The sequence below is a fragment of the Chiloscyllium plagiosum genome, unplaced genomic scaffold, assembly GCF_037043375.1.
Source record: "Chiloscyllium plagiosum isolate Xiang-an unplaced genomic scaffold, Cpla_swu_hap1 HiC_scaffold_14, whole genome shotgun sequence".
Taxonomy (NCBI): Eukaryota; Metazoa; Chordata; class Chondrichthyes; order Orectolobiformes; family Hemiscylliidae; genus Chiloscyllium; species Chiloscyllium plagiosum.
The window spans coordinates 16,465,578-16,479,416 of NW_028270152.1; the positions used below are offsets into that span (position 1 = coordinate 16,465,578).

The following is a 13,839-nucleotide window of genomic DNA, read 5'->3' on the forward strand; positions in this document are numbered from 1 at the left end:
AGGTAGATAGTGGCTATGTATTTGGAGGAGCCATGGTCCAGAATACAGATCGAACTTCACAATAGAAGCTGCGTGAAAAAAATGTATAAAATTCAGTGAATAAATAAGTGGAATAAAACGCTAGCGTAATGATACCCAAGTAACTAATGGATAGTCGTTTTAAAAAGAATGTCTTTTAGAGAAATGAAGCTGCTGTCCTTACCTAGTTTGGTTCCAGACTCAGAGTAATGTGGCTCACCACTTCACAATCCCCCACAATCAACCAAGGACATGCAAATCCTGGACTTACTCCACCACCAAATCCAAGCCACCTGACACCCGGAGGAAGAACACCTCATCTTCTGCCTTGGAACCTTCCAACCCCACATAGACTTCACTAGTTTTCTCATCTCCTCTGGGAGAAAGTGAGGTCTGCAGATGCTGGAGATCAAAGTTGAAACTTTATTGCTGGAACAGCACAGCAGGTCAGGCAGCATCCAGGGAACAGGAGATTCGACGTTTCGGGCACAGGCCCTTCACGTCGAATCTCCTGTTCCCTGGATGCTGCCTGACCTGCTGTGCTGTTCCAGCAATAAAGTTTCAACTTCTCATCTCCTCTGCCCTCACCTCATCCCAGATCCAACCCTCCAACTCAGCACAGCCCTACTTGTCCATCTTCCGTCTCACCTATACATTCCACCCTCCCTGCCGACCTATCACCATCACCCCACCATCTGCATCTACCTATCACCTTCCCAGCCACCTCACCCCTACTCCCACCCTCCAAATTATCTCAGCACCCTTCCCTCACCCCCACATTCCTGATAAAGGGTGTAATGTCCATTGTTCTGCTCCTTGGATGCTGCCTGACCTGCTGTGCTTTTCCAGCGCCACACTTTTCGACTCTGATCTCCAACATCTGCTGTCCTCACTTTCTCCTCACCTTGAGAAATGGCCTAGCAGACCACTTTGATCGAAATAAAGGGCAAAAAATTTGAGCCCACATCCTGTAAATGAATAAAACAAACTAGTACATTGCCATGTATAGGAACCTTTGGAATGGTCCAAGCAAATGAAAAAATATGACTAAGTTAACTATAACTGTAACTTTGCCAAACCAACTCAGCATTCCATTATTAATTTTGCAAGTCACCTTGTATCCTGCTTCAAGTGCACTGATGCTTTCTCTCCAAAGATAGCTGGGCATAGACAAGAAGACAGAAAATCAGAACACAAAGCAACATCATCTAACTATCCCTCCTTACCCCACCCTCACCCACCCACATACGCCCCCCACACATACACACACATGAACATGCATACATCAATCAGTAACATGTATTTTACCAGCCCTGAGATTACGAATTGCTGTTTAGTCAGGCCTAGGAGCCATTCCATAAAAAGTCCCATCAACTAATCCACCTGCCTCTGTACTGGCTAACCATAAATTAACAGAAGCAGGGTAAAATGCAGTCTTTTTAATAGACTGTACAGGAATTGCTATTCCTTGTACTCTAAATTGAGTTTAGTATAGTCTTCTTGGGCCACAGAAATCACATGTTACCTAGAATACCATAAGGATGTTTTAAAAGCCTATTGCACAACAGAGCAAAGGGAAAAAGTGGAATTAAAATAGCCAGGATTGAAAAGCACATTATGACTTTTACAAGTACGTAAAAATGATAGTTACTAAAGTAAACATGAATCCATTACAGGCAGTGTGAGCTATTGGAGAACAGCAGAAACATTTTTCATCGATGTTCACAGTGGATGACACAAATTGTATACAAGAAACAGGGTGTAAGCAAGTGGCTAATCAGTGTGAGGACTGTATAGTAATTAATATCAGGAGAGCAAAATTTTGGAGAAACCTAAGGAACTAAAAGCCAGCAAGTCCCCAGGTCTGATGGCCTTCATCCAAATGTTCTAAAAGAGGTACTGCAGAGATAGTGTATGCCTTGGTTATGATTTTGCATAATCGCTGAGCTTCTAGAATGGCCTTGACATCTTGAAAGTAAGCAAATATAATAAAGGAGGCAGAGAGAGAGGGAACAACATTCAAGTTGACATAATTCATCAGGAAAACGATGGATTCTATTTGTAATAAAGTCTTAACAATGCACTTAGAAAATCATAGTATGATCAGACAAAGTCAACCCGGTTTCACAAAAAGGAACTCATGTTTGACAAATTAATTAGAAGTTTTTGAGACTGTCATTAGTAAGGGAGATGAAAGGCATTTTTAAGGATTTATAAAAGACACTCATTAAAGTCACACAAAAAGGATGATAAGGTGTCATGGAGTTGGAGGTAATATATTTTCTCGATGGAGAATTGAATTGAATTTAATTTATTGTCACGTACACCAAGGCACAGTGAAAAGCTTTGTCCTGCGAGCAATACAGGCAGATCACATAGTTAAGTAGCATAGATAAGTAAATAATAGGTAAACAGTGGCAAAAACAAAAACACAGGTACAGGCAAGTGTTAAGAGTTTGTGAGTCTATTCAGTATTCTAACAACAGTAGGGTAGAAACTGTTACGAACCCAGCTGGTGCGTGTGTTCAGGCTTCTGTACCTCTCCCTGATGGTAAAGGATGTAGAAAAGCATTGCCAGGTTGGGGTGGATCTTTGAGAATGCTGGCGGCCTTTCCTTCACAGCCGGCCTGGTAGATGGATTCTACAGATGGGAGGTTGGCCTTTGTGAATGTCCAGGCCGAGTTCACCACTCTCTAACCATCTCCGATCTTGAATGGTAGGGAGCCATACCAGGTAGTGATACATCCAGACAGAATGCTCTCGATGGCACACCTATAAAATTTGGCAAGGGTATTTGCCGTCATGCAAAATTTCTTCAGCTGCCTGAGGAAGAAGAGACATTATTGGGCCTTTGTAACCAGTGCGTACACATGAAGAGTCCAAGAAAGCTTGTTGTGGCTGACTACTCCCAGGAGCTTGACACTCTGCACTTGTTCCACGTCTGTGCTATTAATGTGTAGGGGGGCATGAGTAACATCCTGCCAAAAGTCAATAATGAGTTCCTTGGTTTTGCTGGCATTGAGAGTTAGGTTGTTCTCAGTGCACCATTTTTCCAGGTCTTCCACCTCCCGTCTGTAGTCTGTTTTGTCACCATCTGAGATTCGACCAACTATGGTGGTGTCATCAGCGAACTTGTAAATGGCATTAGTCTGGTATTTGGTGACGTAGTCATGGGTATATAGTGAGTACAATAGGGGGCTGATTAGGCACCCCTGGGGGGGGGGGGGGGGGGGGCTTCAGTGTTGAGTGTTAGTGCGGGTGAAATATTCTCCCCAATCTTCACAGATCACCAAGTTTAGTAATCAGTCTGAGGGGATAATATTGTTGAAGGCTGAACTGTAGTCAATGAGTCGGATTCTTACATAGCTGTTCTTGGTGTCAAGGTGAGTGAAGGGGACCAGTGATATGGCATCTGATGTGGATCTGTTGGTCTGATAGGCAAGTTGGAATGGGTCTAGAGTAGTGGGGAGGCTGGAGTTGATTAATGCCATGACCAGCTTATGGACAGCAAGGAAAGAGGTAGAAAGATGATAGCTGGACTAAAGGTTATGATTGCAAATGATGACTGGAAAATATTTAAATAAAGTTGACAAGCTGTGATTGGTGGAGGCCACAGAAACCATTGTAGGACTTCAGCTATTTATAATCTATTCTAATAATTTAGACAAAGAAGCCAAGAAATCTCAAAGTTGTAATAAACTAAGCCTGTAATAAACTAAGATTACCTTTTCTGACATGGAGTACTGTCTCTGATACTTGTTTTACTTCTTTGGAGAAGTACCCATTAGCCTCTGTATTATGAATTCACCTTAAATACTTTTTTAATGTTTGAAGCTGTAAGCAGATACTCACTTGTCAAAATGGCCTTCAGATTTTCAAAAGTAGTTCTGAATTTCTCAGTCCGTACTATCTTTGCTTTTTTTCTGTATTTGATCTGTCAGTGAAATCACTACTGTGCTGAAGTTTGGGCCAAACATTAAGTAGAACCTACACATTCCCAAGAACCTCATGATTTCCTGTTTTATTGTGGGAATGTGGAACTGTGTTCTGCTTCTACATTTGCAGCCCTATGTAGTACTCATCCTTGAAAGGTTTTTGCCCGAAACGTCAATTTTTCTGCTCCTCAAATGCTGCCTGACCTGCTGTGTTTTTCCAGCACCGCTCTAATCTTGACTCTAATCTCAAGCATCTGCAGTACCCACCTCTGCCTTGTATTCATCCTTGACCGAGGTAGGTTAGGTTAGCCTTAACAAACTCACTCTTTGCAAGACTGACCACTAGGTCTGTACTCTCTGGAAGCCAATTGCTCTAAGTATGTTTCCCCAGTGTCACTGAACTCTAGAACATCATTTGGACACACTACAATTAGATAAGTCTGCATTACTTACCTTTGAAAAGGGCATTTCAGTGTCTGAATGCCATATCTCAACACTGGTATAATCTGTCTGCTGTTTCAAGATTTTCTTCTTGTGGGCAGTCATGAATAAACCTCTTGGGAGGCTGCTTTACCAATCACTGCGATCCTCCAGCTGGAATATCAGGTTGGAATTGGCTCTGGTAATTGCATTAACTTTTTAGTAGCCAATATAAAGCCTTGTGGAGCCATCTGGCTTGGGAACCTATTTCCAATGGCTTTTATTAGTTTGTGCTCCAGCATTTACTAAATGTCCTCCTAAATATGGGTCAGCTTTTGTGGGTTTAGCTGATAGGGATGGTGCCTCATGGAGGGACCTCTCCCACATTCTTATCATTACCACTCTGGTGTTGCAGTCTGGCTCATCTCTGCATGTGCAGTATGTAAGTCTGCTCATTAGGTCTTCTCGCTATTAGATTGTGTCACATCAATATTCTAGACAGCAAAGATTTAAAAATTGTAATCTGAGAAGCAGCAGTGAAGTTGTATTGTCTACTGTGATAGAATCTACTTCCACACTTTTTCCAGATTTCCAGAAATGGGGGTCTGTGGAGTCCCAAACACATATCACTCACTTTTTACCATTTTGAAAACTATGAATTGCTGGACGGATGCAAAAATCAATTTGGCCCATTTCCATCAACCTGTCAATGAATTACTAAATCAGCATTGGACAGAAATCAAGGCTGAGTAATGTTTCTAGCCTGTGTGACCCCTTACCACACAATCTTACCTGTGTCATACATTTGCAGCTCTGGACATTGTTAGCTGAGGACTGACAGTTTCTCATTGTGCATGTAAAGGGCTGAAACTGAGGAAAATCGTACTTCCTGTTTTTTTTAAACAGTTCTCTGCTGACCTCTGCTGAAGAATGAGTGATTTGTAGTGTGGGACAATGTGAGAATTAGGCAGAAGTGGGTACTGCAGATGCTGGAGATGAGAGTCAAGGTTAGAATGGTGCTGGAAAAACACAGCAGGTCAGGCAACATCCGAGGAGCAGGAAAATCAACGTTTCAGGCAAAAGCCCTTCATCAGGAATACAGAAGAGTTAGTTAGAAGCAGTTCTGTTGAGGTTTTCCAGCAATTTCTATTTTTGTTTCTAATTTCAGCATCCATTTGTTTCTAATTTCAGCATGGGCTATTGAAGTAGGACTCTTTTTTTGTTTAGAAGAATTAGCTGTGATAGCATATGTGGAGAGGAAAGCAGAGTTAACAGTCTTGAATTCAAAATGTTAACTCTATTTTCTTCCCACCGATGCTGCCAAAGCTGCTGAGTTTGACCTGCTGACTTTAAAATCTTCAGCATGTGCAGTTCTTAGTTTTGCTTTAATTAGTTTTATAAAAGACTTCCTCAACTTAATTGATGGTCAATCATTCTACAATTACATCAGTGACTATAATGAGATGGTGATATATATGATGCTGTAACAGTGATATCAGGAGACATGGCAGAGTCTAAGAAGAGAGAAGGAGCAGTTTGTATCAGTGAGATGTTTTATCTTGACAGGAAAATGTATTATTGTGTAAATAAAAGGTATTTGCAGGAATCGACTCGAGTCCAGCCTTAGACACTTTCAGGAAGAGGATAACCTTCCTAATACAGAATAGATGACAATTTGCCAAAGGAGACTTTCAACCATTATTCAATAGTGGAACCAAACCACAAACCAGTGACTACACTTCAGAAGTATTTCATTATTTGGGCATCAAGGTTGTGAAAAGTGCTATACAAATACTTTTTTTTGCTATGTAAACAATCATAGGAGGAATTATAACTGGAAGAAGGTACGGAAGTTGACCACACATAGCTTGAATGAACACCTCCAACTGAGCAGAGGAGAATGTTGGGTTCACAGCGATCACTATAACACTGAGCACCTTCCAAGAAGTAATGTGTAGCTTATCTGAGTACGACTGCCAAAATGATTTATGTGCCATTGCTCTCTTCCGACTAGGAACAGCAACAAGAATTCTGAAGCACATTGCTCCTGGTGACAATGATTGAGAGGTGAATATTGGTCAGGAAAACTTCTTGTTCGTCTTTAAATAGTCCAACTTGACCCAAAATACAAACCTCAGTCTTATATCTTACCTGAAAAGCAACACTCCAGCAAGACCTCTCACCCCCCGCAATCTTATTAAAAAAAGTTGTTAAATAAAATTAACTCACTCTACAATTAACAACTCACTATTTATTTATCTAACTCCAGTAGTGACAAATTAACATAACAACTAACAAACTGAACAATCCCTCTCACTACCCCTTCCTGAATAAAACAAGATTCTATTGGTATGCTGTTTCAATAACACAAGTCCCACATATAAATCTAGATAAAAGAAAATAATAAATTAAAACTTAAGTCTCAAAGTTCACACAGAATGGATCCTCTTGAATTTTCTGTATGTTTTACAATCATCTTCCTGTTTCTAAAATGTTTTGTCAGTTGTTTTCTGGTGTCAAGAACATTTGCTGAATGTGTCATGTACCCTTATAGATAGGTAGTTCCTTTTTAGAGAGCATAGATATTTCTTGTGAGCCCAGTATTTCTTTCTCAGATATTGAATTGGCTCTCCTTCTCTGTCCCATTGCCCCTCTGTTATATTAACCGCATGGCATATCAAATTCTTATATAATTGGTTTCAGGTTGTCAACACCATCACATTTGAATTTAATTGGTCCTTAGTCTCCAAGTGCTTTTTTAAAATTAATTGGCTGAATTTAAATTGTTGTCTGGGTAGAAATGCTGCTAACTGAATGGCTTTTTGATACATTGTTTCAATGTGAGCACCTCCAGCTACTTACCCACAGACATTCATTTTTAAATCTCTAAGTACCAAAAAGAACACCAGTTTTCAAAGGGATGTTGCAGTGCTTTCTCCCATTTTACAATTTTGCCATTTTTTATACACCAACTTTGTGATAGTAACTACTTGACAACATGATGAAAGATCGGAAGCCAAAAATGTTTAAAATGCTCACCATATCAAACAGCAGCTATGGAAAGAAAAGCAATGGTAATATTTCAGAACAGTGACCTTACACGAGAAGTGGAAAATAGTGCAGGTGCAGATAATTTATATTTTAGACAGGTATAGAATGACAGAAGGTGGCAGAAGGAAAGAATAAGAGTGAAAGGGTGGAAAGCAGGAGAAGTAAACTGATTGAGTGGCTTCTTGATGTAAAGTGAAAGAATGTAATGATGGGTCACAAAAGAAAGTAATGGAAGGAGGAGGAAAGGTGCTGAGTCATCAGTGTAAAAGATGAGGTTAACGCTTTTGCAGTTAGATTAGTGGATAATCCATCTTGGTTTCCTCCTGAGATTCTCAATATCATAGATGACATTCTTCAGCAAGTTCCATTTAGTCCACTATACTAAAGGTAGAACTAGCTGTGCCCTTGGTCAAGCTGTTCCATTTAACTGCAACACTAGCATTTACTCAATAATGCATAAAGATCCCCAAGAATATACAGGACAAATCTCATTACAGCCTTGTTCAAAACCTAAACAGTGGAGCTGAATTGGGGAGGTAAGAGAGATTACCCTTGACATCAAGGCTTTATTTGATGGAGTATGGCATCAAGGAGCCCCAGCGAAATTGAAGGTGTTGGAAATAAAGAGGCAGTCTTTCTCCTGGTTTGGCCCATACCTTGTACAAAGAAGGATGGTTGTGGTTCAGAGAGGCAAAGCAATTCAGCCCCAGGAGAACATTGAATGATTTCCTCAGGGTAGTGTTCTTACCAATGATCCTTTTCTCAAAATAAGATCAAAAATGGGAATGTTTGTTGATGATTGTGCAATATTCAGCATCATTCACAAATTCTCAGATACTGAAGCAGGCCATGCTTCCTTGCAGCAACATTAGGACAGCATTCAAGTTTGGGCCAATAAATAACAAGCAGAATTTATGCCACACAAATTTCAGACATTGACTATCTCCAAAAGTGAATTCAACCATCTTCCCATAACGTTCAACAGAATAAACAACATTGAAACCCCCAGCATTAATATCCCACCTTTGGCTAGAAACTTAACTGCACCAACCACATAAATACTGCAGCTACAAGAATTGATCAGAGTCTGGGAATTGGAGTCAGTAACTTACCTCCCAGGCAAAATTTGGTGATAGTGATATGGATTATGAATCAAAAAAACTCCACCCTCCCCCTCTATGTGATGATTGACATTGTTCGAAGGTCAGACACTTAACTGAACAGTGTTGGGTTTCTTACTGAATTAAGGCACAAACAAGCTGAAAATAAATCACTGGTCAATTAGGCCAGTTGCTCAGCTTTACTGGTTGTGAAATTGGGAGTGGTTTCAACAGCAAGAGCAAGGTGGTGGCTTTCTTTGAGCCCTCTAAATGCAATGCAATGTCTCTCAATCAGGCAGAAGACCTTTGAAAGAGGAAACTTCTTTCTAAAAAGACATAAGCAAACTCAGCAGGGTTTGGTGGGCGGTATCCCTGGATAACAAGTAACCTGGCTGCCTCTGTTTGCATACCTCTGCTGATTGAACATAGTCCTTAAATGGTGATGGGATTTCCACTCTTTCACCGAACTACATAGATCCCCCAGCTCCAAACATACCTCCATGAAGTGGTGGGAGGATCTTTTGAATTCCACCTATTACTCCCCCAAGGCATGTGTCATGATTATGACCATGTATTCTGCATTCACCTGCTTATGGCACTCAAGAATTTTGACATGATTAAGATCAAGGCATCCCATCCACCATCTTAAATATTTACTCCCTCCACCACTCACACCAAGTATCTACTTTTTACAAGATGCACTGGAGAAACTCCTCAAGATGCTTCTGACAGCATATTCCAAATCTACTATCTATAGTACCTGGAAGGACAAGGGCAGGAAACACACAGTAGCACCAACTGAAAATTCCCTTCCAATTCACATGCTATCCTGACTTGGACTTGTATGCTATTTCTTCAATGACAATGAGTTGTACTTTTGTAATTTCCATCCCTTCAGCTCTATGGGTAATGTTATACCAATTAGAGTGTTCAAGTTCAAGAATGTAGCTCACCATCAAAGGTAATTAGTGATGTAAAATAAATGCTGAGCTTTTCAGTGATGCTTACATCCCAAAAATTATTTTTAAAAAAAAATTGTTGCAAAAATAAATCATAAAATGCATTTTCTGAATTGAAAATTTTACTGCTAATTTTATTTGAGGGATCAGGTTACATCCATTCCAAGTTGAGTTTATATTTAAGTTAGTTTCTGTTAATTGACAAGAAAATCTGATGCAAGGATTTCCCAGCATTCATGCAACATATATAAAAAAGCCCAGACAATACTTGGATAATTCTGCCAATGCTATCACTCACCTAATCTGTTTTTGAATTACTCGCGAATAAAAACCCACAGAGCTGAGTGAAATTAGTAGATTGCTGATTGAATGGAAATTAACCTTGTTTTGACTTTCTTTGACATTGACATGTGCCTGATAAAATTAGGGAATTTTCTATTTGAATGAGTTTAACATGTCATCATAGAAAATATTGCAGTTTGTATTTTAACGTGCAGATTATTAATTTGTTGAGGGCATCATGGGCTAAATCACAACCACAGGTACAACTTTGTCTATAAGAAGTGGATGCAAACCAAACATTTTAAACAAGTTGATTCACTATCATGGCAAGCATCTTGTGATTCATGACTGTGAAGATGCATGTATAGCATGCAGATGCTTACCAAAAGTATTTCTAAGTAATGATCACTCGCAAGTATGAAATATGTAACTATTTAGTTAACTGGTGGGAAATGTTGAAGTGGGCGGCACGGTGGCACAGTGGCACAGTGGCACAGTGGTTAGCACTGCCGCCTCACAGCGCCTGAGACCCGGGTTCAATTCCCGCCTCAGACGACTAACTGTGTGGAGTTTGCACGTTCTCCCCGTGTCTGCGTGGGTTTCCTCCGGGTGCTCCGGTTTCCTCCCACAGTCCAAAGATGTGCAGGTCAGGTGAATTGGCCATGCTAAATTGCCCGTAGTGTTAGGTAAGGAGTAAATGTAGGGGTATGGGTGGGTTGCGCTTCGGCGGGTCGGTGTGGACTTGTTGGGCCGAAGGGCCTGTTTCCACACTGTAATGTAATCTAATCTAATACTTCCTCACTGCATGCAGTGTGTGGTTAGGATCTGTAAAGCATTGTCTGAGAATGTTGTGGAGACAGATTCCAACAGGGCCTTCCAAACAAAATTGGATAACTATCTGAAGAGGAAGTATATGCAAGGCTCTGAGAAAAGCAGAGGTGTGGAACTAGGTGAGTCATTCTTACAGAGAGCAGGTATGAAAAGGATGGACCAAATGACCTCTACCTGTAACCATTCTATGATTCTAAGTTTTAATCTTGATCACTTGTTGAAACCCTGCTGCAGAAATTTGAGACACAGTTTTCTCATTTAAGAGGCAAAATGATCCTAGTGGATAACTTATTCTGTGTGTTGCCGAAAGTATGGGCTATTGAAGTAGGACTCTTTTTTTTCTCCAGTTCACTGAACAGGGTCCTGGTGATTCATATTCATCACAGGAGCTATGGTCCATTTTGATGTCCAAGCATCAATGGTCAATCACAGAAAGCGTGGCCAGAAATGAAGGCTGTTCCCCAAGGTAAGTTTGGTGGTAGGGATGCCTTTAATTGTGCAAGAGGTTGACAGTTTGGGACCTGGCCACCTTCCAAATTAAGTCTGGGACAGGGAAGTGACAATTGCAGCACTTAAGTGGGCAATTAATGGCTTGATCCACTGCCACTGGCTGTTGACCTCAGGTTGGTGTATAGCGACAGCAGTTACTGCTTCACCGGTGCGTGCCCAGCTGCCAACCTCTGATTGGCTGCCAGTTCTCAGGGATGGGACATCCACCTCTGGGGTCCTTGAGCCCACGTAAGGCCCTCCATTGCGTAGTCGCGTGCTCAATCAGAGCTTAATTAGATGGTCCTTCTCAAAAAGTGACACAGAGCTCTCATAGTTTTCCAGTCAATAGGTGCGAGCCCCTGTCCTTTTAATCAAATACCTCCATATCTATGTAACAAATGGAACGAGGGCCAGGTGGATCACATTGACTATGACTTGATTGAGGTTGTTAATCTGGGCCATTCAGGGTGCCCTGACTGACAGGGTTAATTACTGACTCTTCCAAAAAAGAACAAACATCCTTTGCCATTTCGTAATGGATTACTGAGCTTTTGTCTCTACTAGTCTACCGTGTAGAACATTGTGAAGGAACTTTGATACCTTTTCTGGATTTGAATTTCATTCATTTGATCCTGACACTTGGGATGACAGACTATTCCAAGCTCGTTTAATAAATATTGGAAAAGATACTGAAGTCTAAAGTGACCAATCTAGATCATGTGTTTCTGCTTAATACATGAAAGCTGAATAATTTCAGTGAAAAATTGCAAATATGTCATCCACCTTAGGTTTCCACTGACCCTGCCAATGTACTATGTTTCAAATCGGTTGGAAAGAATGTTATGACTCATTTAGTGAGATATTTTGTGTGTTGATTCATAGCTATGCAGTTTGTTATGCTCACAGCTTTATATTTTTAAATACAGGTATTGGTGGTGATCATAATGTGTAGGAATTCAAAGAGGGTGTGGAATGTAATGCTTAGCAGGGAGGAATGGAAGGTGTAGGTTTGGTTGGCCACTGCTCATATTTCCCAATCTGAACTATATCATATGGAGAGGTGCTACTCCAAGCCTGCTAGAAACAAATTGGAAGAAGTGAGAGAGAAAACTAATCAAAATATTGCTACACTTGAGTCACCCTTAGGTAACTGTTTGGTAACTGAGGTGTATAATGACCTGGAAGAATGCAATCAAAAAGGACTCGGGTCAGGCTTCCTAGGTGACTGAAATGGTGGCTAATGATCCTCTGGATGTGATGCTGGTGGGATGGAGGTGAGGACAAGGTCGACTTTTATCACTGTTGTGGGAGGAAGAGAGTGGGAGAGGGCTGAAGTGCGGTAGATGGGTCAGACCTGGTTAAGAGCCCTGTCAATTACGATGCCCCGGAGTCCTCAGTTGAGTAAGAAGGTGGATATTTGGAGTCCCCCTTGTCGATATTGACATCATAACAGGTGGAGGAATTGGGAGAATGGATAGTGTCTTTACAGGAATCAGGGTGTGAAGATGTTTAGTCAAGGTAATTGTGGGGGTCAGTTGGTTTGTAGTGGATATTGGTGGCCAGCCTATCCCCAGAAATGGAAACAGAGATGTCAAGGAAGGGAAGGGACGAGTCAGATATGGACCAGGTGAAAGTGAGAGCAGGGTGGAAATTGGAAGTGAAATTGACAAACTTTTTCAATTCCAGTCGAGAGAGGAAAGCAGCACCGATTATATCATCGATAAACCCAGAGAAAGAGGTGTAGGTGAGGGGCGGAATTATAAACTAGGCTATTGGTAATCACTTAAGCATTATGAAAACCCCTTTTAGTTCACGATTATGTTCTTACCAGTATAATCCAAATATGACTCCAAACCCAAAGCAAGGAGGTTGATTCTTAACTGCCCACAAAATAGCCTCACACGCCAAACACCTATATTAAACCACTATGAAACCTAAAGAATGGAATGAAATGGGACATGTACAAACCATTGAATGACAATGATAAAACTGACCCTGTCAACTCTAATGGCCACTTTACCATTACCATCAAGCCAGGTGCAACACTAAAGATAACTAAAAATAAGGTATCAAACTTGTAAAGCTACAATACAGGACATCTGGCCTGTCAAACAGAATAAGCAGTAAGTGATAGACAGAGCTAAGCAATCCCATAACCATCGGACTATAGCTAAGCTCTGCAGTACTGCTACATCCAGTAGTGAATAGTTATGAACAATTAAACGACCAGTTGGAGGAGGAGGTTCCTCAAATATCCCCATCCTGAATTTCGTAAGAACCCAGCATATCAGGGCAAAGGTGAAGCAATTGCATTCATCTTCAGCTAGAACTGCAAGTGGATGTTTCATCTCAGCCTCCTCCAGGAGATCCCCAGCAGGTGTTAGTATCCAGCCAATTCAATTCACTCCACGTGATTTCAAAGAATGGTTGAAAGCACTAGATATTGCAAAGGCTATAGGTCCTAACAATATTCTGACAATAGTATTGAAAACCTGTGCTCCAGAACTGACTGCGCCAGTATCTACCTAACAATGTAGAAAATTGTCCAGCATGTCCTGTGCCCAAAAAGTAGAACAAATCTAACTTAGCCAACTATCACACTATCAATGAACTCTGTATCACCCACAAAGTGATGGAAAGGATATCATTGACAGTGGACTATCAAGAGGCACCTGCTCACCACTGCACTAAGGAGCTCTATCATAAAAGGTCAGAAGTGTGGATGTTGGTTAATAATTCCACAAGCTTCAGAAG

At 40.9% G+C, this 13,839-nt stretch overlaps 1 long non-coding RNA gene across 1 annotated transcript; it reads right to left on the reverse strand.

Moving 5' to 3' along the window:
• Nucleotides 1-30: 30 nt before the first annotated feature.
• LOC148147925 (uncharacterized) lies at nucleotides 31-2,726 on the reverse strand. The gene is made up of 4 exons (XR_015759264.1): nucleotides 2,527-2,726; nucleotides 1,133-1,178; nucleotides 851-986; nucleotides 31-68 (listed from the first exon to the last, which is right to left on the reverse strand). It is a non-coding gene; the product is annotated as an uncharacterized LOC148147925 (long non-coding RNA).
• Nucleotides 2,727-13,839: the final 11,113 nt, after the last annotated feature.